This window comes from Diceros bicornis, unplaced genomic scaffold (genome assembly GCF_020826845.1).
Source record: "Diceros bicornis minor isolate mBicDic1 unplaced genomic scaffold, mDicBic1.mat.cur scaffold_108_ctg1, whole genome shotgun sequence".
NCBI lineage: Eukaryota > Metazoa > Chordata > Mammalia > Perissodactyla > Rhinocerotidae > Diceros > Diceros bicornis.
The window spans coordinates 365593-391295 of NW_026691022.1; the positions used below are offsets into that span (position 1 = coordinate 365593).

Below are 25703 nucleotides of genomic sequence, written 5' to 3' on the forward strand. Positions count from 1 at the left end.
AATCAAAGCCTCAGAAGTTAATTTTTTCTTTTTCTCTCTCTCTCTTTTTTTTTTTTTTGCTGAGGAAGATTGGCCCTGAGCTAAGATGTGTTGCCAATCTTCCTCTTTTGGCTTGAGGAAGATTCACCCTGAGCTAACATCTGTGCCAGTCTTCCTCTATTTTGTATGTGGGTCGCCGCCACAGCATGGCCACCAATGAGTGATGTAGGTCGGTGCCCAGGAACTGAACCCGGGCCACTGAAGCAGAGCACACCAAACTTAAGCACTAGGCCATGGGGCTGGCCCCAGAGGTTAAATAATTTGTCCTAATTCACAGAGCTAACCAGAAGTAGAACCAGGATAAGTAATCAGGCAGTCTCACTCCAATGTCCATATTCCTGATCTCTACATACAATGAGTATATATAACTACATGGACTTTATTATTAATATGCAGATAACTTAAAATTTGGGGGCTACAGAAGAATTTAAAGAGTCTTTGTATTTGAAGAGGCTTCTTTCACATTAAAATAGCTTAATATGGCTTAATCCCATAAACTATATCTTCCTTAAAAAGACATGGCCCAAGTAAGAACTCTTAACTCACTCATATATAATTAAAACTCAAATTAAAGAAAATAGGAGGAAAAAAGAGTTGCAACAATACTTTAACAAATATCCACATCAGCATTGTCCAAAAGAACTTTTTGTAGTGATAGTAATGTTTTCTATCTGCACCGTCCATCATGGTAGCCACTAGCCACATGGGACTATTCAGCATTTGAAATGTGTCTAGTGTGACTAACTGAATTTTGAATATTGTGTAATTTTAATTAATTTACATTTAAACAGCCACATGTGGCTAGTGGCTACTATATTGGACAGCACAGGTAGAAGATAAAATGCCAGAAAAAGATGAGGAAAGAAATTCTTATTGCCCTTATTTAGAGAGTGCACTAACAGTCAAATCAATTTAAATCTCTTTTCCTACTTGTTCTAGCTTCAGTTATTAACCCAAACAATATATACCTCCAAGGAGATTTAAGTAACCCAAACTTCTATACTTAAATTCTTCTTTGTGTATCTCAAAGGAAAAAAATAATTAAAACCTGTATTATCAACAAAGCTCCTTATATTAGAAACTTTTTACTGTTTGGATACCTAAGAGGAAGAATTTGAACCTGAAAACTGCCATCTACTAAGAAAACTAAAAAGACTCACACAAGTTTTCCATTCTCTTCATAATAAATACTTGATAATAAAGTGCTTACCTTGATTCTCCACTACTGTTTCTAACACTTTCTTCATCACTGTGTCCATTCATTGTAAATATCAAGAAGTTTTAAAATAAAATATATATCTTCCCAGTTTAAAAGATGAATATAAATACTGACTCCTCCTTGAATACCAAAAATTCACAGACGAATTTTCTTCAACATTCACAGGTTTCCTGGGACCCTTTTTGATTCACCTAAAGAAAACATATTAAGAAAATAAGAAAACTTCCTGTAGAGAAAAAGATAAGTCTATTTAGAACTTATACAAATCTACCTAGGCCAATCAGAAATACCTAGGCTTCCATTAACTACATTCCTGACTACTTACTAGAATTTATAGCACACCAGTGCTTATTTTTGACAGAAGAAATCAGAATATCTGCTGAGTGATAAAACTTTTAGACTAACTGCAGCTGTGTAGCGATACATATACACACATTACGGATAACTAGCTAACTAAAGAAAAATGGTAATATATAACATATACATACACTCCAAGAATAGAAAACGGAGTCTTATTAGATACTTTGTCAAACCAAGTAAAGGGGGAAAAGGTTACCTTTAATCAAACACTAATTCATATCACCAAGAACTTCATACACTTGAATGAGACAAAGTTTTGAAAATGCTCACATAAGAACAGAAGAATAAAAGGGTATCATACAATCTTCGCAAAAACTGTACAGGTCAAAATAAACGTGTACTTTCACAGGTAAGCCGACAGTGGAATGATAAAATTTAAATCATATTTATCCAGGTTGGACTTGCGGAGATTCCATTAAAAAAAAAAAAGGTAATGGAATACACACTATGATTTTTTAAGTAACAGGTTTGGGGCAGAAATCACTGACCAAGACACAGCATTCCCACCTTTCAAGATTTCAGCACAACACTGGAGAGTCACCTACAAGCCATCCACGAATAAACCAAGGAGATCTCTGGCAGCGGAGGGAGAGGAAGAAGCGGGGGAAGGAGACGTCAGATCCCTCCCCAGCCAGAAAGGACCGAGATAGCCGACTGAGAGCAGAGCTGTCCTCCGACCTCAGCAAAGAGAATTCAGTCCTACGATGATTTCCATTCCACAAAACAAGAGGAGGAAAACAGGCTGTTGCCAACTTCATCACAGCAAACTCTACATCTAGATGGAGATTTTAATTCTCCAGAGACTAAGGTCCAGTAGACTCTTTGCAAGAACTGGTTATCCAAAAAGTAACTGTTCCACACAACATTTATTCATCATGTTAAATATTAATTCCAACCCGTCAAAGAGCTTTACTGTTCAACAAGTCTTAAAAATCTAGGGACTCTAACAAACCGCCTCTTTCCCGAAAGTCTCTCTGCGTTGAGAAAGTTCACTCTTTTCGTTCTTTCCTTTTCACCTTCCTTTCGCTCCTCAAAACGGCTTTCTCTGGACATTCTAACTTCCTTTTCCCCCTCATCTGCCTTCCCCGAGTCAGTCCTCTTTCTGAGGTCCTGCTCACAGCCCTGAGTTCTGCAGCTCCAGGCGCACGCAGCTCTCTCCAGCCTTTCCCGCGTCTCAACAATGAAGTCAAACCTCCCCAACCCTCCTCCCCTGTGCCGGGTCCTTCAACAGCTGCTCTGCTCCTGCTGAGTTTCCGAAGCAGGGCTCGAAAGGAGGCTGGAAGCCTTCCTCCTCCCGCCTCCGTCCATCGCAGCTTCGCTCCAGTCAGTCTCCCGGCCGGACGCACACTCCCACCCCCGTCCCTCCCAGGGCCCCCCTCCCGGTCCCCGAGTCTCTCTTCCCGCCTCACACTTCCCGCCGCCCCGCTCCGCGCCCTCCCGGGCTCGCCTGGGCCGCCGCCCCTCCCCCTCGCCGCCGCCCCCCACGTGCCGGGAGGCCGGGTCGCGGCGGGGGCGACGCGCCGGCCAAGCGCTCGCCGCTCGCCGCTCGTGCTCCGCGGCTCTGCCCTCGCGGCCCCGCCGTGCCCACGCCGAGGAGGCCCGGGCTCCGCCGCCCGCCGGCGCTAGGACGCGCTCCGCGGAGCCCCCCGCGCGCCCAGCCCGGCTGCCGCCGCCGCCGCCGGCCCTCGCAGAGCCGCCCCGGCCTTCGCCCGGAGCCCCCGCCCCCGCCCTCCGCCCGGCAGGCTCCCGGCCTCCCCGCCACATCCTGACCCGCCCGCCGCCCCCTTTCTTACCGGCGGCCGTGCAGGCTTCGCGGGGGCGGAGGGAGCCCACTCAGGTCTCCGCCGCCGGGTGAGTCCTCGGGCTCCGGGCGTCTCGGGGGAAGCAGGAGTCCGTGAGGGGGAGGGGGGAGGGGAAGCCCCGGCTCGCGGCTCCCACGCGCTGTCCCCTGAGAGCGGATCCGACGATCCATTCATGATGGAAGCACCAACGGCGAGGGCAGCTAGAACGAGAAGTAACGAGCCGAGCCGTCGTCGTCGCCGCAGCCACACGCGCGCTCCCGCTCCCGCCGCTTATCGGCTCCCGGCAGCCGCCGGAACGCCGGGAGAGCAAGCGCAGCCGTCTCCGCCGCCGCCGCCGCCGCCGAGGTCGCCGCCGCCGCCGCCTCCCGCGCGACGTAAGCTCCCTGCTCGCTCCTCTTCCCTACTGGGCGCGAGGAGGGCGGGCTAGCGCACGCCGAACCGCTCCTGCCGGCGCGTGGGCGGTGGGAGGGGCTACGTTGTGGAGTCGTGGGGCGTAGGAAGAAAGCGATTGGTGCTGAGGTGGGGCGGAGAGCGAGTGCGCGCACGCGCGCCGATGGGAGCCGTACGCCGGCCGCGCGGAGGCCGCCGGACTCTGGGCACAGCCGCGGGCCGGTGATGCTTGCTCTGGTGCCCTCCCTCACCCGCCGCGAGTTGAATTCCGGGAAGTGGCAGCTAGAGGCTCGCTGCGTGCGGGTGTGGACGCTGCTGTCGCTCGGGACAGTTGCGCAAGGACTTTGCGGGGGAGAGACCGAGAGGAACCGGGGAAGCAGAGGCATGGCGAGATGCTGAAGACTGTGTTGGGGCTCGGGGAGCCGCAGAAGCGCCGCGCTGGATAAGCCCAGGGGGCCGGGTCGTGCGTGGGGTCCGGTCGCCCAGGCTTCGGCCCGCATCTCTCTCCGGCCTCCGGCCCCATCGGAGCGCCTGAGGGGAGAGGTGGAGAGGGGCCCGCTGCGTCACACCGGGCAGCCTGGGACCCCAACTGTTGGGCAGCTGTGGTCACCTCCGGCCGCCTCCTACGCCTAGGCGACCTGCGACAGAGGCTGCCTCGGGGGCCCGATGGCCCGTGCGGGCGGGGCACCTGAGGAGACGGAGGGAAAACAGAGACGGAGTTGCTGACATCCTGTGACACTTCTTGATTCCTTTGTGGGTTCAGGAGAAAACTCTTACAACCTTTCTAGGTCCCTCCCTGGAGGACGGGAGGAGGGTGCGCTGCCGAATGGCGACAAAAAAGCTGCTCGAAGGACGTTGATAACTGGCTTAGCGTAGCGTGCTGCCACTTAGTGGACGGTTTCTTCCTGAACTGTGACTGCGGGCCTCAGTTACAACCCTGGAGATGTGGCTATGGAAACACTATCTTTTCAAGCCTGGGGATGTCCCGCTTCATTCTTTTTGAAAGCTTTTTTTTAATCATTTCTTTTACACTTCATTTTTTTTTCCCCCGTCCACAGATCAGTCTTGAATCGCTCGAGGTTAATGATACTTTTTGAAACTTTCTAACCCCATTCCTCAGTTATTTGATTTGGTGTAAAGGCCAACCTTCCAAGTCAAATGACTTTGAAGGGGGTAGCTGCGTTCCCAAAATAGTTCTTTTCGCGTGTGGGGATTTCAAGTTTTAGTCTACCAGCTGTTTAAACAGTTTGGGTCAAAGCCTTCAAAAAGATCTCAGAACATGACTCCAAGCATGTGTTAGTTTTATGGAAGAGTATATTCACCCTTGGGAAGGAGGAGGCGGCAAACAGGTACACTTGGTCTACTCCAAAAAAAGTCTGTCTGTGACCAATGAAGAGTGAAACAAAATGGAACACTACCACAGTTTGCAAAATGGTCTGTGCTCCACCTCTTTTTTTCTTTCCTTTTTTCCTAGTTATTAAATAGCTGTAACGCTGGGTTGTGAGGAATAACAAGATCATACAAATCTCCATCTCTGAAGGCCCTAAAAGTAGGAACCAAGTGCTAATTTTTAATATTAAAAATATGATAAAAGTGCCTTAATGATAGGAACTTCCCGTGCCTCTGATTTCTTTCTTGGATTACTGGAGTGGTAAGTGAAAAATAAAAGCCCCTGGAAAACAGTAGCTACGCCAGATAAAGAATTTTGTGATCAGAAATATAATTCAGATAATAAAGTCCTCAATTATACTACACTTTATAATTGTCTTACAAAAAAGAATTACCGTTATGTTCTTAATCTATTTTGTATGTTTTCTGAAAGCCCACGTCAAACCTTTTTTAACTACTGACTTGCCATTTGGATGTGATATGCTACATATAAACTCTAGATCCTTTTTTTGCGGGAAAAAAATCTTGCCAAAATTGTAATAAAATGTTGCATCTTGGAGATTTATATTTCTTGTTGAATCTTGGAGGTTTATGTTTCCTGTTGAATCTTGGAGATTTATATTTCTTGTAAAATCATTGTACACTTTAAGACTCCACAAAATTTTAGAATGACTGTTGACAATGTCGAGAAATACAAGTAAGTAGAAAATTGGAACAATCTTGCCAGTTCAGCTTTTAAAAAGTCACTTGATAAATAAGGCAAAAGTATTTGTTTGACCATTTGTTATCTGCATAGTTAAATTCTCAGTTTCACTTTGTTTGAATAAACTCGGTCTTTGTCTCTACCTATGGGTACTAAAAACAATAGACAAACAGTTGATAATCTCAACACATGACTAGCAAAAATCCCTGAAAAATAACATCAACCAGAAGTTTTTATTCCTATCTAATTTCCCATTTGGGACATTTCATATTCTTTGGAAACAATATTACTTTGACAAAATCTAGGACAGCTCTTTGTGAGTCCTTACTTCTGATATGCTCTTCTAGGGCTGGAAACCCATGAGTTTCCTTAGGTGGGGATAGATTGAGAACCACTTATCCAGAATTGTGAGATGTGTACCATAAAAACAATGATAACTCTTGCTTTCTGTTAATGTTTTGGATGCCAAGTTGGGGTTTTAATTTCATAATTATGTTCTTGTTAATTAGAGGATTTGCATATTAGAAGCTGCTAAAACAATCAGGACAGTATTAAAATACCCTAGAATCTCAACCTATGACGTCATCCCCCAGGTCCTTGCCAAACAGGAAGAGCTTTCCAAATATACTTAAATTTACAAAGTCCTCTATAAATAGAACACATGAAATCCTAAGTAACCTACACTGAAAATTTATTGTACATTTTCTGTTTTCTTAATCATAAAAATAAGAGAGGAGCTGTGGTTCCCAGTGTTGGGCAGGGAGCAGGAGTCAGTCACCTAGGAAATTTTTTCCTAATTACACATGCCTGACATTCTCATTCCTCCCCTCTTCTGATATGCAGAATTTCTACGTTCTAGGTAGTGCTTGGAAAAATATCCTAGATTGTTCTGATATCTACCAATAGCTCATCCAGCTTGTTTATGGCCACTGTATTTGGAGATTTTTACTGATAAATGCTTGAATCATAATAAATTTTAAATGGAAAGTTCTTAAAGATCTTGCTAAGAGGCAACTATGTATAAAATCTAATAGGCATTGAAGTGGATACAAAGATTTTACTTCCTCTACTGACAAAATTAAGTGTGCACACAGTGTAAGAAAAAAGTTAAGTAGCTAACCTCAAAATATGAAATTGGGGGCCGGGCCCGTGGCTTGGCGGTTGGGTGCGTGCGCTCCGCTACTGGTGGCCCGGGTTCGGATCCCTGGCGGGCACCGACGCACAGCTTCTCCAGCCATGCTGAGGCCGCATCCCACATGCAGCGGCTAGAGGGATGTGCGGCTATGATGTACGGCTATCTGCTGGGGCTTTGGGGAAAAAAAACAAAAGGAGGAGGATTGGCAATAGATGTTAGCTCAGAGCTGGTCTTCCTCAGCAAAAAGAGGAGGATTAGCAAGGATGTTAGCTCAGGGCTGGTCTTCCTCAAAAAAGAAAAAAAAGAAATTGGTGTGTTGATGCTATGTCACTCTTTCCTCTCCCCCAAGTCCTTTATTTACTGTCCATTTTACCTCATATCTGTTGTCTTCAGCCCTTCTTCTTAATCCTCACTACTTTGTTTACTTAGGCCCTATTTCCTCTATATCTTTCCCTCCAGCTCACCCTGTAGGCTCCTTTCAGACCTGAAATCTAATGAAATCACTCCCTTGCTCTAAATATGTATATTTAAATATACTACATATATTTGCATACATGCATAATATTTTAATTACTTAGTCTGTTCAAAATCTGACCCCAGCATCGCCTCCCATCATTCCTAGCAGACACTCGACACTCTAGCCACGTATTTCTTCAGGTCATTGGAAAGGTATCTTTCTCACTGTTAGTGGATATAGTCCATCTCTCCTATGAACAAACCTTGTAGGTTTGTTTAAGTCAGTCATCAAGAACTGACACAATTGTACTGACACCATGTGAGATACATCAGGCAGCTCTCTTACCTCCCATTTTGGATATCAAATTGTGTATTCTGTAAGTGCAGCATGTCATTGTAATAAGCCATTTGTTTCCATACTACATTGTGAGCTCCTTGAATACAGACTCTCTGTGTTCCTTATTTATTATATTGACATTCATTCAATAAATTGCATACAGACACTCTGCTGGGGTGGGGGAGGGGAATTAGAGCAAAAACATACTTTCAAGAGTTCAAGTCTAGTGCAGAAAACAATCACACTGCAAAATCATAACTGAGAAAAATGGTATGAAGAAGCATATAGTGCTGTGAGGATTCACAATGGAGAACCGTAGTCAGAAAAGTCCTGGAAGGAAGTGACTTGGTCAGAGAACTGAAGAATTATATAGGCAAAAGGGACATGGAGAGCTCCTTTCCCAGTAAAAGACACAACATGAGCAAAAATTCTAGGGCCAGAAAGATGGTGTCAACTTAACATCCCAGTTTGCCAAGGATAGACTTTTTGCACTTTCAGAAGTGGTTTGGGGGGCCGGCCCGGTGGCACAGGCGGTGAATGAAGTGCACATGCTCCGCTGTGGCGGCCCGGGGTTCACCAGCTGGGATCCTGGGCGCGCACTGGCGCACCACTTGGCAAGCCATGCTGTGGCGGCATCTCATATAAAGTGGAGGAAGATGGGCACGGATATTAGCCCAGGGCCAGTCTTCCTCAGCAGAAAAAGAGAAGGATTGGCAGATGTTAGCACAGGGCTGATCTTCCTCACACACACACACACACACACACACAAAAAGAAGTGGTTTGGGTGATAAATTACATTGCCATCCTACCTATAAGGGACTGCAAGAAGCTCAGTGCTGCTGGAGCAGACAGAACTGAGGAAGATGAAGCTGCATAGGGGCCAGGCCATTCAGGGCCCAAAGGCCAGGAAAAGAAGCAGGTTCTTCCCTTGGAGCAATGGGAAACCTTTGAAGGATTTTGAACTGGATGGTAATGATGAGATTTGCAAATTGAAAAATTTACCTTAGCTGTAAATTCCAAAAAAGGATTAGAGGCAGGTCAAAGTAGATGCAATATTCTTAGATGAATTAGGCAGGTACAACAGGTAAAAGATTAGAAATAACTTGATGAACCAGGGTAGTGTTATGGAGGAGGAGAGAGTAGCTGTGGAAGGAAAAGCCCACAGGATTTGTTGATGCAATTGGATTCAAGGTTAGGAGGAGGAGGGAAGCTGTACATACAATGGAATGGAATGGAGCTGATTGATGACATCCATTTGAAAGGTAATATGTTTGGAGATGAGTAGGTGTGGAGATCATTGGTGTAGGACTTACTGAGTTTCTGATGCCTTTGAGTCATCCAAGAGGCTTTTGGATAGAAGTCTAGAGCTGAGAAGTAAGATCTAGACTGAAAACTAACTGTTAAGTATGTAGGGAGAAATTAAAGTCTTGAGTATACATGAAATAACTTAGCAGACAACCTAGGAGTGTGCAATGAAGAATTTAAATTAATTTTTGGCTAGGTAGAGGAAGATGAGCTGGCTAAGGAGTTGCAGATATCAGATGGGTGTTGTGCAATGGAAGACAAAGTCATAAATAATTCAAGGAAGGAGTGGTGAGTAGTGTCCAATGCTGTTGAGAAGTCATGTGAAATAAGGCCTGAATAATATCCGTTAGATTTAGTAACATAAGGGTCATTTACCTTAGCAAGAACTATTTTGTTGGAATAATAGGACCAGAAGCCAGATTGGAGTGGGATGTGATAAATGAAGAAATGGAATCAGTGAGTCTAAATTTCTCTCTCAGACAGTTGGACTTTGACTTGAGGGTGAATATGATTTTTTCTGTTTGTTTTTTTTGGGGGGGCTTGTGGATTTTTGTTTGTTTAGGTGAAAGATTTAAGGTGTTTCAAAGACAATGGGAAATATCCCTTTGAAAGAGAGGTTGAATGTATTAGAGTTAGCTGTAAGAATTAACACATATACCTTTTTTTTTTCCCAATCGGGAACAGAACACTAGATATCACTGTTTATAGTTATGGGCTATAGACACTTAATTGGTGTAATTTGAGAATTTCTGTGAGTCTTTTACTCCCCAGATACATGCCTCATGCTCTGCTAATGTTTGAGAAGTCCTTGGTAGAAATCTATTTGAAAGCATATATTCCTGGGAAGAGTAATATGTTAAGAAGGTAGTTCTCAGCTGTGCCGAAGTTTAGAATTACCTAAGGAGCTTTAAAATAAAAATGCTCAAGGGGCCGGCCTGGTGGTATAATGGTTAAGTTCGCGCAGTCTGCCTTGGCGGCCTGGGGTACGCAGGTTCAGGTCCTGGCTGCGGACCTATGCACTGCTCATCAAGTCATGCTGTGGTGGCAAACCATGTACAAAAATAGGGGAAGATGGGCGCAGCTGTTAGCTCAGGGCTAATCTTCCTTAGCAAAAAGAGGAAGATTGGCAGCAGATGTTAGCTCAGAGCTAATCTTCTTCACCAAAAAAAAAGAAAAAGAAAAATGCTCAAGACTTACCTTAAGAGATTTCATTCCATTGTTCTAAGGTGGGGCCTTGGCATATGCGTTCTTTCAAAGCTCCCCTTTTAAAAAGATGATTCTAATGTGCCATTAGTATTGAAAAACTATGGACATCATTGTATTAACACTGCATTCACTCACGACGTTTGGTTTAGATGAAGTGTGGAGAGGCCAGAATATTTACTTAGAAAATAGTGGTTATTAACAGGGCAGTGGTGGGTGGAGATTTTGCACCTCAGGGGATATTTGGCAAGAATCTGGAAACATTTGTGGTTGTCACAATGAATCGGGTGGGGGCTGCTACTGACATATATTGGGCAGAGGCCAGGGATACTGCTAAAGATCCTACAATGCACTGGCCAGCCCCCCACAACAGAGAATTATCTGGCCCAAAATGACAATAATGCCATTGTTGAGAAACCCCGCTATAAAGGATGGCAAACTAGGTAGTATCTTTTAGTGAAATCTCAGTGGGTGGGGGTTGTGGTTTGGTAAGGGTGCTAATGAACGAGGAGGATCTATTCTACGTAACAACTTAGCCTAAAACTAAGCCTTGCTTGTAACCAGCAACAAAAGAGCCTCAAATAAAATACGTTTGCAGAACTAAGAAATGTGACTAGCACAATAGACTGATTATATTATTTTCCTTGGTTAAAAAAAGATTATAGTGCAACTGAAAGTATTATTGCTGGTGGGGGTGTAAATTGGTTACAGCCACTTTGGAAAATTCACAGGCAGTGTACATTGTAGCTAAACTTATGCCTATCCTATAACTCATCAGTTTCACTCCTGAGTGTATATCCAAGAGAAATGAATGCAGGTGTCTCCTAAAAGCATTGTATAAGAATCTTCCTAGCAGTTTGATTCATTTTGGCCTCAAACTGGAACAAAGTGAAGTATATTCATACAATGGAATATTACCCAGCAATAAAAAAGAATAAATTGCTACAAACAATAATTTATGTTGAGTGAAATAGACACAAAAGAATTCATATTATATAATTCCATTTATATGAAATCAAGAACAAACAAAACTAATTTATAATGATAGAAGTCAGGATAGTAGTTACCTTTCTGGGCATGGGTATTGACTTGGAAGGGGCATAAGGAAGCCTTATAAAATGATGGGAATGTTCCATATCTTGATCTGGGTGGGTATGAGTGTATATGTATGAGAAAGCTCATCAAGTCAAACATTTTAATTTTGTGAACTTTACTGTGCATATGCTATACCCCAATTTTTTAAAATTAAAAATTAGGAAAAAAACCCAGGAAACCTAATTTTGAATTACTCGAAGTCTTGCATCTCAAAAGTTTGGTTAAATACAGGGTCAGCTACTTAGTATGGTCTCAATAAATATAAACAACTCTAATGCATTGTTTAGTGAAAATAAATTTGGGATTTGGAGTCAGACCTAGTTTTGAACCACAGCTTCATTATTAGCTATATGATACTGAGCAAGTTACTCATATCAGGACTTTTTGTGACTATGGAAGAACAGAATAGCAGTGAGTTGAGAGAAGTACTGAAAAATCCTTTTCTTTCTCTTTTGGAGGGGGGGATTTTAGCTTTGATTTGTGATCCCCCACCACTGAGAAATATCCACAGACGTTTAGGGGTGGGCCTCAGTAGGTGTGTAAGTGTTAGGTGACTTAACGCCTCTGGCTTTAGCAAGGATGAAACCTGGAACCCTATCTGGACCAATCAGATTGTCCTAAGAATTTAAACTTGATTGAGAAAGTTTATCAGACAGCTGATCTGTTCCAAGAAACCTATAAATTTAGGCTAGGGCTGCCATGTTTGGTAGCAGCATGTGGAGATTTAGAGGTGTGTTTTAGAACAAGAATACTCTCAGATCACTTACCACGTCACTCCGTGTTCTAAGTGTTGTAACTCTGTGAGGTTGGTACTGTTATGCCTACTTTATAGGTAAGGAAACTGAGAAGCTTGACTAAATTAAGGAAGGGCTAAAGCTAAAATAAAACTCAGGCAGTGTGACTCCAGAGTCTGTGCTTTCATGGAGCAGTGCTGACATATCAGACACGGATCCGATAGCTGCCTTCGTTCCTGATAGTTTTACCGTTCCTGATCTCAGTCCTTTGAGAAGGTCGAGTCTGCTCCCTATCTTTGAATTATTTATCATAATTTATCCTTATAATACAATGTCATGTCTTTGCTTAAACTGGTTTAAGTGAATTTCAGCCAATTACAACTGGAAGAGTCCTGCTCCAGTTTGACTGTGAATGGGGTTGGAAATAACAAACCTCAGAGAAAGTGCAACTGGCTGAATCAAGGTGGGGTAGCAGGCAACAAAGACTTTCCTGCCCTAAAATGGGAACTTGTTTGTGTGTGTGTTATGCAATAGTAAATCATTTACACAGGCTTTCTCCAATAGTGTCTTAGAACTCCAACTATATAGTCACTGAGGTAGGGCTTTAGAGAACTTGGTAGCCAAATATAAAAAATGTCAAGTGTGGCAGTTACTGTACATGGAGTTTTGGAAACTACATTAGAAAAGAGAGGAATTCTAAACAAAGTTCTCAGATGAAAGTAGATTGGAGCAAATTTGACAATTATTGGAAGCCAATTTGCCTTTGGTCTGAGAATATATAACCAGATCAGGAAGTTACTGAAGAAGCCCATTGCATTGCAACATAATTTTTTTTTGCCACCTTGTGTCTAACACCAGAGTTTTTACATTGAATGCCAGAAAGTGAAATTTTAGTCATAAGAATGGGACTCACAAGGAGGAGCAAATGATATTAAGGAACTCTAATTCCTCAGCTCCCTCCAAAAAATTTTCCACTGCCCATCCCCTTCCATGCCTCACAAAAGTGTGACGATCCTTCACGTTGTCTGTCAATATCCACTAGGATTCAGCATCTTGTTACTCCACGTGTCCTGCAACACAAACGGCGGCCTATTGCTCTGAAGAAACAGTGTACTAAGAAAAACAAGGAAGAGGCTGCAGAATATGCTGAACTTTTGGCCAAGAGAGTGAAGGAGGCCAAAGAAAAACACCAGGAACAGATTGCCAAGAGACGGGGGCTGTCCTGAGAGCTTCTACCTCTAAGTCTGAGTCCAGTCAAAAATGAAATTTTCTAAGAGTAACAAATAAGATCAGATATCCAAAAAAAAACAAAAAAAAAGAAGAAGAAAGAAAATCTTCATTAGACAAACACCATAGTGATAATTATCAGAGGCAAAATATATTGAAGGATGCTAAAATTAGTGGGTAAAAGTTTGAGGAGAAGCAGGATATTTGCATAGTCTCAGTATTTCCCCTAAGATATTTATTAATGACAAGGGAAGGGGAATAATTACATGGAGAAACTTGGCAGAGACCACCACGTCTCCTGACTTTATGCTCTGAGAAGGGCACAATGCCATTTCTGTGGTGTTCTTGCCAAAAATGCATAACCCTCATCTAAACATGAGAAAGCATCAGACAAACCCAAATCGAGGGATATGCGACAAAATAACTCCACCAGTATCTCTGCCAAAGTGTCAAGGTCACGAAAGAGAGAGAAAGACCAAGGAACTATCTCAGATTGAAGGAGACTAAGGAGACTTGACAACTAAATGCAATGTGGGATCCTGGATTAGATCCTGCATCAGAAAATGGACCTTAGTGGAAAAATGTTTAAAGTCTGTAGTTTAGTCACTAGTATTGTACCAATATTAATTTTGATAACTGTACTGTGGTATGTAAAATGTTAACATTAGAGGAAGCTGGATGAAAGGTATATGGAAACTACTATTTTTGCAACTTTTCTGTAATTCTGAAATTATTTCAAATTTGAAAAGTCAAGAGGGCATTTATAGCAGTTCCCTAAATAACTCTGCATAGGTGGTGGGAAAAGAAGATTTCGATGGCCTTGAAATATCTGGATAATATATCTTTCCAACTCAGTCCAATAACTCTTTACCTGGGCATATACAGTTTGAGAACTTTACCTCTTTTAAACGCATAGAAGATCATAGCCTTTTTCTATATGAAATACTCTATTTTTTCCTCATATGACATAGGCACTCAAAAAATATTTGTATAAAATGGAAATAATGATTGCTGTCCTGCTTTTCCCTGCTGAACTTACAGTGTGGTTATAAAGTGTAAAAAAGATAAAGGAAGTGGAAAGTATTTTCCAAGTTGTAAGCATTGTACCGGTGTAAGGTGTTATTTTGATTATTGATGGAAAATTGTCTAAGGTATTTTTGTAATTTATATATACATCGAATCAGTTTCTCCTCTTACTTTCTCTTTACTCTAATCATATTTCCACATGTTTACCAGGCTTAAAATTTCAAAATTGCCCTTGAAAATAAGGACTGAAGGAGAGGGGATGGGTGTCAGTTACCAAAACTCTGGCTAGTCATCTTAAAACATGCCCTTCACCTTTGTCCTTCACTTTTATTCTCTTCTATGCCGTAAGAAATTATAGACAAAAAAAAGGAAAAAATTTAGAGCAGGGTAGGGCCCTAGAGTAATCTAACTCAGTTCTCTTAAACATACCTGATTATAAGAATCACATAGTGAGGTCATTTCGAATATGAATTCCTGGAACCCTGCAATCATAATCTATGGGAGGGAGCCTCAAATCTATATTTCAAAAATGAGTTTCGGCTGGTTATTATTGACAAGCAAATTTAAAAGCACTGTCATTGTATAGATAAAGAAATCGAGACAAAATGACCAAATTTATTTAAAAAATAGCATACACTATCTGGTAGATATTAATTTCTGGGATATAGTCTAGAACAGGAAACAATTTTGTAAACAACTCTAGTACGTACTTCACTAGGGGACCAAACAAAGCTGAATGCAACTAATCCTTCCTTGGGAGGAAGAGGATCAGGAAAGCCACCAGAGACTTTTGTAATACTGCACCTGCTGGGTAGACAGCAGAGGGTGAATATTCCAAGAAGAAAGGACAATATGCAGAGATACATACATGTGCATGGCATTCTCAGGGACTGGGAGTGGTCCAGTGGCCTGGACTGTGGTGTGCAGTGGTGTGGTGGTGAAGCTCAAAGAAGAAAGGCAGGCTGGGGTCAGAATTTGAAAGCCGGGAATACCTTGCTAAAAGGTTTGTTCTTACATATCACCAGAAGCACAGGCAACAAAAGCAAAAATAGATAAGTGAGACTGCATCAAACTGAAAAGTTTCTGTGCAGCAAAGGAAACCATCAACAGAATGAAGAGGCAACCTACAGAATGGGAGAAAATATTTGCAAACCAGTTATCCAATAAAGGGTTAATATCTAAAATATATAAGAAACTCATAAAACTCAATAGCCGAAAAACTAACAACCAATTAAAAAGTGGGCTAAAAACTTGAATAGACATTTCTTCAAAGAAGACATACAGGGGTCTGCCCGGTGGCGCAGCGGTTAAGTGTGCGTGCTCCGCTTCGGCGGCCCGAGGGTTTGCAGGTTTGGATCCTGGTAGCGCACCGACGCACAGCTTGTCAAGCCATGCTGTGGTGGTGTCCCATACAAAGTAGAGGAAGATGGACACAGATGTTATCCCAGGGCCAATCTTCCTCGGCAAAAAGAGGAGGATTGGCATCCGATGTTAGGGTGCCATCCGATCAGGGCTGATCTTCCTCACAAAAAAAAAAGACATACAAATGGCCAACAGCTATACGAAAAATGCTCAACATCACTAATTATCAGGGAGATGCAAATCAAAACCACAATGAGATATGACCTCACACCTGTTAGGATGTCCATTGTCAAAAAAACAGAAAATAACAAGTGTTGGTAAGGATGTTGAAAAATTGGAACACTTGTGCACTGTTGATGGTAATTAAAATGGTGCAGCCACTACGGAAAACAGTATGAGGTTCCTCAAAAAATTGAAAATAGAACTACCATATGATCCAGCCATCCTACTTTTGGATATTTATTTAAAAGAATTGAAAACAGAATCTCAAAGATATTTTGCATTCCCATGTTCATTGCAGCATTATTTACAATAGGCAAGAGGTGGAAACAACTTAGATGTTCATTAACAGATGAATGAATAAAGAAAATGTGGTACATACATACAATGGAATATTATTCAGCCTTAAAAAAGAAGGGAATGCTATCATATGCTACGATATGGATGAACCTTGAGGACATTATGCTAAGTGAAATAAGTCAGTCACAGAAGGACAAATACTGCATGATTCCACTTATATAAGGTATCTAAAGTAGTCAAACTCATAGAAACAGAAAGTAAAATGGTGGTTGCCAAGGGCTGATGGGGGGTGGGCTGGAAGTGGGGAGTTGCTGTTCAATCCTGTATTTTCTATTTCCATTTAAATCATAACAATTAGCTAGTTTCTTGAAGTTGAATTCTCAGAATAATCTTTGACCTCTCCTTCAAGATTTTCCTTTTCTTCCTTTGTACCTGCCTTCTTTCTCTCCTTGTTTCCTTCCTTTCCATAGTTATTTGCCAGGCGCTGTATTAGTCATTGATAGTACTAGTGAAAAAGCAGATGCAGCCCCCATTCCTCATGGAGCTTATAATGTAGTGGGGAATACAGATAATAAACATAATAAATGAATAAAATAATTACAGTTTGTGAGAGGTGCCATAAAGAAAATGTATAGGGTAATATGATAGAAATTTGCTAACATAAAGGAGCTGGAGGAGCCTAATTCAGGTAGGCCTCCTGAAACTGAGTCTTGAAGGATGAGAAAGCCAATGTCAAATGCTGCCAAAACGTGAGCAATTATAAACATGAAAACTTTTTGTTCTGAAACAATCACTGTTAAGAGAAGGAAAAGATAAACCTACAGACTGAGAGAAAATATTTAGAAGTCTCATTTCTGACAAAAGACTTCATATTCATTGCATGTTCATTGCAGCATTATTTGCAGTGGCCAAGACATGGAAACAACCTAAGTGTCCACTGATGGATGAATGGATAAAGAAAATGTGGTGTATATATACACTGAAATATTATTCAGCCATAAAAAGGAATGAAATCTTGCCATTTATGACAACATGGACGGACCTTGAGGGCATTATGCTAAGTGAAATAAGTCAGACAGAGAAAGACAAATACTGTAGGATTTCACTTACACGTGGGATCTAAAACAAACAAACAAAAAAACAAGCTCATGCCTACAGAGAACAGATGGCTGGTTGCCAAAGTTGAGGGGTTGGGGGTGGGCAAAGTGAGTGAAGGAGATCAAAAGGTACAAATTTCCAGTTATAAAATCAATAAGTAGTGGGGATGTAATGTACAGCATAATAACTATAGTTAATACTGTACCGCATAGTTGAAAGTTGCTAAGAGAGTAAATCTTCAAAGTTCTCATCACAAGAAAAAATTTTGTAACTATGCATGGTGACAGATGTTAACTAGACTTATTGTGGTGATCATTTCCCAATATATACAAATAGCAAATCATTATTTTATACACCTGAAACTAATATAATGTTATATATCAATTATACCTCAATAAAATAAGACTTTTATTCAGAATATAAAGAATTCACAAAATTCAACAAGAAATAACTCAAAAAACATAAACATAAGTTTTGAACTGACACTTTACTCAAAAAGACATATTGATGGTAAATAAGCATATGAAAAGATGCCAATACTCATGATGGAAACACAAAGTAAAATCACAATGAAACACCACTATACGTCTATTAGAAGGTAAAAAAAAAAAATCCTGACACTACCAAGTGTTGACAAAGATGTGGAACAACTGGAATCCTCATGCTTTGCTGATAAGACTATAAAACAGTATGGCCACTTTGAAAAACTGTTTAATAGTTTTTTTAACAAACAAATTTAAACATATACAGTGCTTATATGTTTACTTATTCTTATATGGGAGTAGCAGTCTTACTCCCAAATATTTACCCAAGAGAACTAAAAACTTATGTGCACACAAAAATCTGTACACGCATGTTTATTTCAGCTTTATTTTTAATTGTTAAAACTTGGAAACAACTCAGATGTGAATAAATGAATAAACGGTTTGTGGTATATCTATACACTGGAATACTACTTAGCAACACAAGGGAGAAAGTAACCCTGATGGATTCATGCAACAACATGTGTGAATCTCAAAGGTATTTTGTTAAGTGAAAGAAGCTAGAACCCAAAGGCATCATATTGTATGACTCCATTTATATGACATTCTGGGAAAGGCTAAACTATTGAGATAGAAGACAAATCTGAGGTTGCCAGGAGTGGGGTGTGGGGAGGGGTTGATCACAAAGAGGCAGCAAGCAGAAATTTTTGGGGTGATGAAACTTTTTGGATCATGACTGTGATGGTATACACAGTTCTATGCATTTGTCAAAATCCATAGAAATATACATCACAAAGAGTGAATTATGTAAATTTAAAACATGTAAAGTGTTATTATTGATTTCTAGTTTAATTCCATTGTGGTCTGAAAGCAGGCATTGTATGATTTCTATTTTTTTAAATTTGTTAAGGTGTTTTATGTCTCAGGATGTGGTCTATCTTGGTGAATGCTCCATGCAAGCTTGAGAAGAAAGTGTAATCTGCTATCATTGGACGAAGTGCTCTGTAGATGTCAATTATATCTAGTTGATTGATGATGCTGTTGAGTTCAACTATGTCCTTACTGATTTTCTGCCTGCTAGATCTGTCCATTTCTGAGAGAGGGGTGTTGAAGTCGCCAACTGTTATAGTGGATTTGTCTATTTCTGCTTATAGTTCTATCAGTTTTTGCCTCACATAGTTTGACACTCTGTTGTTAGGCACATGCACGTTCAGAATTGTTATGTTTTCTTTGAGAATTGACCCCTTTATCATTATATAATGCTTTTATTTATCTCTGATAACTTTCCTTACTTTAAAGTCTGCTCTGTCTGAGATTACTATAGCTACTGTTGCTTTGTTTTGATTATTGTTAGCATGGTATATTTCTCTCTACCCATTTACTTTTAATCTATATGTGTCTTTGTATTGAAAGTGGGTTTCTGGTAGACAACATATAGTTAGGTCATGTTTTTTGATCCCTTCTGACGTTCTCTGTTTTTTAATTGGTACATTTAGATCATTGACATTTAAAGTGTTTTTTGATATAGCTGACATATATTTGCTATATTCATTACTGTTTTCTATTTGTTTCTCTTGTGTGTTGTTTTTTTTTGTTTGTGAGGAGGACTAGCCCTGAGCTAACATCCGATGCCAATCCTCCTTTTTTTTCTTGAGGAAGACTGGCCCTGGGCTAACACCCGTGCCCATCCTCTTCTACTTTATATGGGACGCCGCCACAGCATGGCTTAGCAAGCGGTGCGTTGGTGCGCGCCCGGGATCCGAACCTGCGAACCCCAAGCTGCCGCAGCAGAGCACGCACAATTAACCACTGCACCACTGGGCCGGCCCCTGTTTCTTTTGTTTTTTGTTCCTGTTTTTGTCTTCCACTCTTTTTCTGCCTTTTATGGTTTTAATTGAGCATTTTGTATGATGATTCCATTTTCTCTCCTTTCTTAGCATATCAGTTACAGTTTTTTAAAACTTTTTTAGTGGTTACCCTAGAGTGCAATATATATTTACAACTAATCCAAGTCCATTTTCAAATAACACTATACTACTTCCTGGGTAGCATAAGTATTTTATAATAACAAAATAATCCTAATTCCTTACTCCCATCCCTTGTATCATTGCTGTTATTCATTTCACTTATATGTAAGCACACATAAGCATACATATTCGTAAGCGTACGTAATCAAATACATTGTTATTTTAAACAAACTGTTATCTGTTAGATAGATTAAGAATAAGAAAAATAAGAGTTTTTGGTTTACTTTCAGTTATTCCTTCTTCAACTCTCATCCTTTCTTTATGTAGATCTGAATTTCTGACCTATATTATTTTCCTTCTCTCTAAAGAACCTCTTTTAACATTTCTTGCAGAGCAGGTCTATTGGCAACATAGTCCCTCAATTTTTGTTTGCCTGAGAAAGTCTTTATTTCTCCTTCACTTTTGAAGAATAATTTCATAGAGTATAGAATTCTAGGTTGGTGGGGTTTTTTCTCTGAACACTTTAAATATTTTACTCAACTTTCTACTTGCTTGCATGGTTTCTGAGAAGTTAGATGTAATTCTCATCTTTGTTCCTCTATAGGTAAGATGTTTTTATACTCTGGCTACTTTCAGGATTTTTTCTTTATTTTTGGTTATAATTTGAAGATATACCTAAGTGTAATTTTTGGGGGCATTTATCTTGCTCAGTAGTCTTTGAGATTCCTAGATCTGTGGTTTGGTGTCTGACATTAATTTGGGAAAATTCTTGATCATTATTTTTTCAAATATTTCTTCTGTTCCTTTCTCTCTTTTTTCTCCTTCTGGTAATCCCATTACACGTATGTTACATCTTTTGTAGTTGTCCCACAGTCCTTGGATAGTCTGGTTTTTTTTTTTTTTTCAGTCTTTGTTCTTTTTGCTCTACAGTTTTCAAGGATTCTATTGATATATCCTCTAGCTCAGAGATTCTTTCCTCAGCCATGTCTGGCCTACTAATAAGCTCCTCAAAGCCATTCTTCGTTTCTGTTACAGTGATTTTTATTGCTAGCATTTCTTTCTGAATCTTTCTTAGGGTTTCCATCTCTCTGCTTACATTACCCATCTGTTCTTGCATGCTGTTTACTTTATCCATTAGAGCTCTTAGCATATTAATCACAGTTGTTTTAAATTCCCAGTCTGATGATTCCAACATCCTTGCCATGTTTGATTTTGATACTTACTCTGTCTCTTCAAATTATGTTTTTTGTGTTTTGGTATATGCCTGGTAAATTTTCTTGATAGCTGTATATGATGCACTGGGTAAAAGGAACTGCTGTAAATAGGCCTTTAGTGATGTGGCAGTGAGGTGTTGGGGAGGGGAAGCATTCTATAGTCCTAAGATTAGGTCTCAGTTTTTCAGTGAGCCTATGCCTCTGCACTGTGAACTTCATGACTGTTTCTCAGTTTTTTTTTTTTGCCCCCTTAGGTGAGACAGGATGGCTAGAGTGGGCTGGAGTTGGGCATTTCCCCTCCCCTAGGTCAGTTAGGCTCTGATAATACTCCAGTAGGTTAAGCTCTTGTTAGGCAGTTTTCCCTGAGGGTGGGCCTTGTTAAGAACAACAGAGTGCTCTGGAGTATTTCAGAATGGTTCCTTTTCCCCTCCTCCTGCCAGGAGCACAAGGGGATTTTTCTCGGATACTTACTGTGGGAACCTAGTCAAACTCCTGGAGGTAATCTCACAATGTTCTGGGGGCCCCTCTATGACTGGATCACCCCAGAGTTCTTCACTTTCAGAGTTGTCCACACTGAGCCTTCACCAATCTGTCCATTACAGTTCAGGTTTTCCTACCCTGGCGCTGGTTCTGGAGGTGGTTTCTGCGCGAGTCTCTGCTCTGGTGAGCTGCGGCTCTCTGTGTTTGCCTGTCCATCTCTCCACTCTTGGGGGCAGCAGTTTACCCTGTGTCCTCCCCTGTCTTATGGATCCAAGAATAGTTGTTTGTTGATTTTTCAGTCTGTTCAGCTTTTTACTTGTTATCAGGATGGAGCGGTAACTTCCAAGCTCCTTACGAGCAGAACTGGAAACTGAAAGTGAAAACATATAAATTTTTTAAAAATCAAGCAAGATAAGGGTCAGGAAAAAATTTGTGGATTTTTAAAGTTGTGTGTGTCATCAGTGACTGAGCAGTTTTGATGAAGTGGAGCTCATTGAATCCAAATTGCTTTATGTTTAAGAGGAAGTGAGATGAGTAAATGGAAACATGTAGTGTAGACAACTCTTTCAAGATGTTTGGCTATAAAGTGGAAAGGGAAATAGCTGGATGAGAATGTGAGTCCATAAAAGTTTTAATTTTTTTATGTGAGACCGATTAGGACTAAAACTAACAAAAATGTACAAGACTTCTACTGAGAAAATTATAGAATTTAATAAAAGATATAAAATGGCCAAATAAGTAGATATATCATGTTCACTGACGGGATAACTTAATGTTATGAAAAATTTCTGTGTTCCCTGAATTAATTTATAAATCCAAACAATCTCAATAAAAATGCTAATAGAATTTTTGTGTGTGTAGATTTTGCCAAATGGATTCCAAAATTCATTAGGACAAGAAAATATATAAGAATGCCAAAATATGGGGCTGGCCCAGTGGCATAGTGGTTAAGTTCTTGCACTCTGCTTCAACGACCTGGGGTTCGAGGATTCGGATCCTGGGCGCGGACCTACACACTGCTCATTGAGCCATGCCGTGGCAGCATCCCATACACAAAATAGAGGAACGTTGGCACAGATGTTAGCTCAGGGACAATCTTCCTCAAGAAAAAAGAGGAAGATTGGCAATAGATGTTAGCTCAGGGCCAATCTTCCAAAAAAAAAAAAAAGAATGCCAAAACAATCTTTGAATGTATTAGGAATTGCCTTATCAATTTTCAAGACACATTATAAGGCTGTATTAATAGAAACAGTTTGGTACTGGTGCAGGAATAGATATTCGAAATTGAGATATGAGTGGGGTCCCTTTGAGGAAGAATGCTATAACCCTGCCAACATAGTATACTGTAAATCTTCCTCTTTGCCCTTCTGAAAGTGACCTGGGACCCTTTACCAAGGTATCTGTGCATGGGAAGAGGGAAACAGCCAGATTTTTTTGGAATGACTAAGATAGAATCGGAGTTGATGCTAATTCCTGGGGATCCCAAATGCTTTTTGGTCAAATAGAGTGGAGATTGAGAGATTTTAGATGATAAATAGTTCTTTGGTCCGATTCCTTCTCACAGTGGGCCCAGTGGGTCCACACATAGAACCCAATAGGAATTCTCTTTGTATCTAAATTTTACCTGAATTTATAGTTCTCAAGAACACATTTGCAAACTAGCAGACTCTTCACACTGGCTCCCTGCCTGTAGAACAATGGCTTATATAATAGGAAAGACCAACTGGAAACCACTGGAATTTCCCTGTTCAACCAAAATAATAAATCAAAAGCAATATTGCATCCCTGAGGAAGTCTGTGGAGAGTAATGCCACCATGCAAGTCTTGAGAGATGCAAGTGTGTTGACTTGGCCTGTATGCATGGTAGTGGGGTTTTGGAGAGTGGTAGCAGATTTTCCTACACTTAATCAGGTGGTGATCCTAAATGCTGCTGCTTTTACAGATGTAGTCTCCTTACTGGAGCAAAACAGCACAGTCTCTAAAAACTGGTATGCAACTATTGTTCTGGCAAATGCTTTATTCTCTCTACATCAACCAAGAAGTAATTTGCTTCCACATGATCGGGTCAACAAAACATTCACTGTTGCTTTCAGCTCTAGCCCTCTCTGTCATAATCGAGGCTAAATAATCCATGAAATCATGCTAATAGATTTGTTGGGCAGGAAGTAGCAAATACCCTGGAAGCTTTAGTAAGATATATAAGTGGGAGATAAACCCCATGAAGACTTGGTGGGTTTGTAGGGCTCTAGGGTTCTGGGGCATACTGAGATCCCTCCTTCAATGTGAAAGTTAAGTTGATGTATCTTCCACCTATTAACATTAAAAAAGATCCAATGCTTTGTGGGCCTCTTTGGGTTCTGGAGCCAATATGTGTCTCATTTGAGTGATTTACTTTGCATATTTACTGAGTTTCAAATGGGACTCAGAGCAAAAGGAGTCTCTGAAGCTGGTCCAGGGTACAGTAAAAGCTATTCTACCATTTAGGCCATATGAATCAGCAGGTCTTGGGCATTTAGGGCTGTTTTCGGGATCTTCTGGCAGCCCTCCACAAGAGAATGACAATGCATGCACCTAGGATTTTAAAGCAAAACCATGAAGATATCCATTTTCCTTTTGAGAAATGGCACCTTTCTTGCTACTTGGTGCTGGTTGGGACTAAATACCTAATTATGGGACAGTCTGAGATGACTGTTATGAACTGGGTATTATCTGATCCACAAAGCTCTAGAGTTGGGCGTGAACAGCAGCACTTCATCATAAAGTGACATGAAACAAGTGGGAAAAGGACTTCCAAGGGCATGGGCCAGGATCCCAGGAGGATTCCAGTCTAGGCGAAGGGTGAACAGGGAGCCCTAGAGGCGGCCTGATGGGGATGTCCTGTCGGCCCTTAGTCCATCTGCACCTGGTCTTCCTCTGTCCTTGTCTGTTCCACATGCAAACTTTTATCTTTTTACATTTTTTCCTCATTTAGTGTTGATGCGAATCCAGACACTGATTAGAAAACGGCAAGTTCCAATATCTGATCCAAGAAACCTCAACAAGAGAAGCAAAAAATATTCCTTCTTCCTGGAAAGCTGTAGAAAGACAGCCACTGTCCTGGGGAAGGACATGGTCCTGGTAAGTGCTATTTGAAAGACACCCACATTTCAGTGGTTACTGCTCTGCCTGGGAAAGTCCCTCCAACCTCTACATCCAGGGAGATCAGAGGGGCTGTCTCTGCTCCTGGCCCAGGTGAACCACACTGAAATGCACCTGTCCTCTGAGGAAGGGGGACTTGAGGGTTACATTCAGTAGCCAGGGAGGAGGCTGGCCCTCCTCCCTTCTCCCACATACAATAAGCTGTGACCATACACAAGTTCTTAATTCAAGGAGGAAAGTGAGATTCTGTGTCTCATTTACATGAGCATAAGAAGTGAAAGAACCACACCACAACACCCAGGTTGTGACAGAAACAGGATATAACGTAAGAGTCAAATCTACCATTTACTATTAAAGAAATAATATCACTCCTCCCCAATGGGTTAACAGTGGCTGGCATGGAGATGTCAGGGAATTGGAGGGGGTGGTGCCCTCCCTCTGGGGCTTTAGGGGAAACCAGGGAAAGTCTTAGGATGTCCTCATTCACTCAGGTTGGGAAGACCTGGCCCGGTGCACCCCGAGGGTCCCAGTGTCCCTGCTGGTCAGGAGGAGCTGCACTTGTGGTCTCCAGAGTGTGACGGCTCATCACGAAGGGCATGGTGGCTGAAGAGAAGAAACACTATTTTGGAGAACCTTCCTGAGATTCATGGCAAGAAGCAGGAGCGGGACTGAATTCAACTCTGTGTCCTCAAAGCTGGGGCCCTGGTTGCGTCCAGACCTCCCCAGAGGCTGTGGGGTGGACTGTGTCGGTGTGACTGTGTCTGGACAGGGTATGGAGATGGAGAGTGAGCAGTCAGGAGCCCGGGGGGCCCTTAGGATGGTCTTGTGTGAGGAGGAAGCTTAGGTAAGGGGATCCCAGGAAGTGACCTCACAGAGCCCAATAGAACTTGGAACCCTGGTAACTAGGCACCCACATCCTAAACACAGCCCCCAAGCGAGCTCACTTCTCTAGCACTTGTCTAGAAGGAGCAACATGTTTAGTTGCTGCTTCCCAATGACCAGGGGCCGGAGCCCCAGGAAAGC

The 25703-nt window shown here is 41.5% G+C and overlaps 1 long non-coding RNA gene across 1 annotated transcript; it reads left to right on the top strand.

Moving 5' to 3' along the window:
• Positions 1-8808: 8808 nt before the first annotated feature.
• LOC131402452 (uncharacterized) lies at positions 8809-25257 on the top strand. Its single transcript, XR_009218677.1, has 3 exons — positions 8809-9092; positions 24514-24659; positions 25172-25257. It is a non-coding gene; the product is annotated as an uncharacterized LOC131402452 (long non-coding RNA).
• The last annotated feature ends 446 nt before the right edge of the window (positions 25258-25703 follow it).